General features: G+C 37.0%; 2 long non-coding RNA genes across 2 annotated transcripts; one reads left to right on the top strand and one right to left on the bottom strand.

Moving 5' to 3' along the window:
* On the top strand, positions 1 to 1,307 carry LOC109824727. Its single transcript, XR_002242755.1, has 2 exons — positions 1 to 844; positions 929 to 1,307. It is a non-coding gene; the product is annotated as an uncharacterized LOC109824727 (long non-coding RNA).
* LOC109824708 lies at positions 2,036 to 3,922 on the bottom strand. The gene is made up of 3 exons (XR_002242746.1): positions 3,831 to 3,922; positions 2,588 to 3,030; positions 2,036 to 2,507 (listed from the first exon to the last, which is right to left on the bottom strand). It is a non-coding gene; the product is annotated as an uncharacterized LOC109824708 (long non-coding RNA).

Below are 4,337 nucleotides of genomic sequence, written 5' to 3'. Positions count from 1 at the left end.
GTTTTAAGTTGTTTTATGAACCATAACATGCAGTCTTTCGTGGACAGTTGGTTATTTCATGATATTAGTAGAAGTTGATAAATTTCAGGTTAGGCATCCATTGTTGTGATTGTAGCCTCTCTTGCCGAGTTTCCCTCTGTTTGTTCTAATTACAAATTTTGTAATAAAATGATGGAATATAAGTCATTTGCTAGCAATTGTGATAAATAGGAACAAGGCACAATAACTTGGTAAGGGCTTGTTAATGCTTTTTACTTCTTCAATCAATGCTATATTATGCTAAAAATCTTCCATGTAATTATAGGCATTTAGGTGTCCCTGGATTTGCTGGTGGAAACTGTCTTTTTAAATATCCTTCATATATCATATAGGTATAAAGTTCATAAACTTTTTCCCCTTCATCTTGATTTTGAAGAATTCACTCACTGGTTGTGGTAGTTTACAAAACCAGTGAGGCAGGTAGTTTACAAAACCAGTGATAGACCTAAAGCTGTTTATGCTGTCGCTAGATGTTTGATTTACGTGAGTAATTCGACAATTTCTCCCATTTTTTCTTACGCGCTGTTAGTCAGATTTTCTAGATGTTTTTATTGGTACCTGGAGGCTGGAATAGACGATCAATAAAGCGAAGTATCCTACAGGCTTAAATCACGGTGTAATCTCTACATTGCTTCCAATCATCTTCTCAGAAGGAAATAGGAAAAGAAAGTAGAACAGTTAGTCCTAGCGTGCTTCTATCACGACAATTAACTTGAATTTGGACTTTTTGATCGAGTTCCGTCCAATTCTGTTAAAATGCTGCACATAACCTCATCAATTTGCTGCAGACTCAGACGCCACTTAGGTAAGGCTCATTAGCTATCTACATTCAGCAGGTCAAACAAGATATGTTTACGATGCACAATCTAATTCACAGGGTAACATGCAGAGTCTGGTTGGATAACTAGGTTCATAATTGTGGATTCTTCAAATGGGTATCTGATGAAGAGGAGTTTGAAGGTTCAAAGACAGTGCTTGTTCAGACAAAGCCGTCGAGCGTGAGGCCGCAAGTTTCAAGAGCCGTGTCAAGTGGAGAATTGCGGGAAAAGAGAAAGATTGAGATTGATATTATGGATTTGTTGAAGCTTGTTGTATTTGCTCTTTTATTCGGTATTTTTCTTGGATTTGTATTTGGTATTTTTATTGGATTTGTGCTAAGTAGAGTGTAAGAATGTATTATCCTTCTTTGTGGAAGTGTATGTTGATGAGAACTTCTGTTGTTCTGGATTTGTATCTTCAGAAAAATTAGATTAGTAATTTGTTTTATACTCGCAAAGTCTGGTTTTTGTTGTTTGCTAGCGAAATTGATGTTTGGTCTTGTCCTGCTTGATACAGTTTAAAGTTGAAATTTTGGTTGATGTGGAAGTAAGATTGAATAGCTGGAATCTCAAGTATGTTTCAAGTCCCAGCATCACACATTCTCACCCTTAATGATATGGGGGTATGATATGTTCGGATTTTATGCAAAGAATCACGCGTAATAACTAAACATTCCCATGTTCTTTCTTACAACGCCTCGCTTTTCGTAGGAAGCATCCACAGATGAAATTTGAGAAGCTTTGAGTTTGGAGAAAACATCAAATGTCGCTTTAATATCAAAGCAACTCATATCTTCTGGAAATTCCAAAACGGAGCAGCATTAGAAGCGGCGATGGCTTATCTAATTATTTTCCACTTATCTAATTATTTTCCACCTAAATCTAGCTGGCTCAACTTCTTAGCTTTGTTTCGTTCAGTTTTGGTGACTTTGATTAATACATAACTTTGTATATCATTATTTGATTTTGATGGAGACGTCCCCCCTACCAATAATCACACCTTAGTCCACTCTTAACAGAATTTTGAAGGATGCGACACAAAAATAATGGGCCATCTTTTGGCACTGATGGATATCTGTTTAGATTAGAAAGGTGGACCACCCCGATTTAAAATCTATTTGCTGGCTTAAATCACAAATCATATAAGCTCAAATCACAAGAAACAGACGCAACCAAAGTAGCTGAATAATCATCACAAGATAGCTGCATATAAGCTCAAATCACATTACAAGATAGCTGCATAAAAGAGAATTGAGCTATAGCTAGCTGAATATAAGCTACAGCAAAGCTACAAGCATCAAACAGAGTTACATCATGAGTTACAACATCAAACAGAGTTTCATCAAAGAAAGACTTAACCTCCAAAGTTACAACCAAAGTAGCTGAATATAAGCCCAAATCACATTACAAGATAGCTGCATAAAAGAGAATGCTCAACCTGTGTTCCAACCACCCACCATTGATGCTATTCACTCGGATTTTACAAGATAGTCGCATAAAAGAGAAGAAATTTTAATCATTACCGAGAATTGAGCGCATTAAACTATATTCAGCCCTTCAAATATGTGTAAACATATGCTGCAAATCATTACCTCAAAAATATTAAGCCCTTCATTACCGAGAAAATTTGAATCATCACCGAGAATTTAGCTGCAAATCACATTACAAAATAATCATTACTGAGAATTTAATCAAACAAAAAAAATTTCATGAAAAAATATTAATTATACCTTAGCAAGTTGACTTTATAGTTAGTTCTATAATGCCCGAGTTCACCACATCTGCTACATATACGTTTCTTCCTTTCTTTCTTTTCTTGTGCTTGTTCTAAACCTGACTGGATTCTAGTAGCATTGCGTGGACTTTACAGCTAGTTCTATAATGCCCGAGTTCACCACATCTGCTACATATACGTTTCTTCCTTTCTTTCTTTTCTGTCTACCACTTCTCTAGTTTTGCGAGAGTAATTTACCGTTCTCTTCCTTATTCCAAAACCCATCAACAATGCATAAGAGTTATAATAGTTATAAGCTTCTTCATAACTATTAAACTTCATTACAAGTAGTGGTTTAGGATGATTTACAGTATTGGCCGCAATTCCACTTCCGATGACACTTGATTCTCCCATTCCGAACTCTACAGTAGTTGAATTTTCTGACTCCATTCCGAACTCCTAAGGAAGAAAATAAATTCAAGAAAAACAAACTTAGTATTATAATTGTGGTTAGGAATACAAAATTAGCATTTAGATTCTAGTTATAGTAGTTACTAAAGAAAATGCGCACCAATTATTACTACATATATCATAGAAATACATTTTACACTAACCAAGTGATATTATCTTACTAAAAGAGGGGATAGCACTGGAACTCACCATCCCCCTTATCACTATCAGTAGAAAACATTAAATAACATTATATGATTTTGACGACGCAGAATATCGTATTAAGAGAAATTACCCTATTGAGAACAGAAATTTTTGTCTAGACAACCACTTGTGCACAAGCGTTTGACACGCCCAACAGCAGACCTTTCTAGATATGCATATATAAAGTGACGACACAACCGAACAAACTGCTGAGAATCTAGATCTACCAGCATCAACCAGCATCTAATATAAAAACATCCGCAACCAGCATCAACCAGCATCTAAAATAAAAACATCCGCAAACTTAAAGACAATCTAGATTGTCATATGAGGAAACTGTATATGCACTCAATTACAAAAACTAATGACAATCTAAAATATCTAATTAATTTTTAGATGTTTTATCTGCTGTTAGACCTTTCTAGTAATGACAATCAGGATCACAAACTGTTGACAAAATATCAAAGTCGATTACGACAAACTAATGACAATCTAGATCTAAACCCACTCAATTACATAATTGAACTCATTACCAATCCATGCCCCACATCAACCAGCATCTAAAATAAAAACATCCGCAAACTTAAAGAGATCGATCGACTCACTTGATGAAAGAACGCTTGCTGCTGTGATTGTGGAACGGCGGAGACCCGGCGCTGTTGCAGAGCAGTCTCGCGAGGCGACGGATCTCGAGAGCAGCGCGGCTCGGCGGATCTCGAGAGAAGGCGACGGATCTCTAGAGCAGGCGAAGGCGGCGGCTGACGGCGGCTGACGGCGTTCTCTCTCGCGGCTTCAGACGGCTCCGATGAAGATTTTAAGGACGAGGAGAGAGACCGCCGTGAGGGAATTGGGGATTTTAGTGGAGAAGATAAAGAGATTTATGTCAGGAGAGAGAGAGAGGTCACGGGGAATTAAATGACGGAGGAAATTGCGGGTTTTTTGCAATAAAACCCCTGCAGCGCACGTATCTCGTGAACTGGCAGTGCATATACAGTTTTCTCATATATATATATCAATAAAACCCCTGCAGCGCACGTATCTCGTGAACTGGCAGTGCATACACAGTTTTCTCTCTCTCTATATATATATATATATCTATATATATATATATA

Source organism: Asparagus officinalis, chromosome 9 (assembly GCF_001876935.1).
Source record: "Asparagus officinalis chromosome 9, Aspof.V1, whole genome shotgun sequence".
NCBI classification, from domain to species: Eukaryota; Viridiplantae; Streptophyta; class Magnoliopsida; order Asparagales; family Asparagaceae; genus Asparagus; species Asparagus officinalis.
This window is presented reverse-complemented; position numbering and strand designations above follow the sequence as displayed.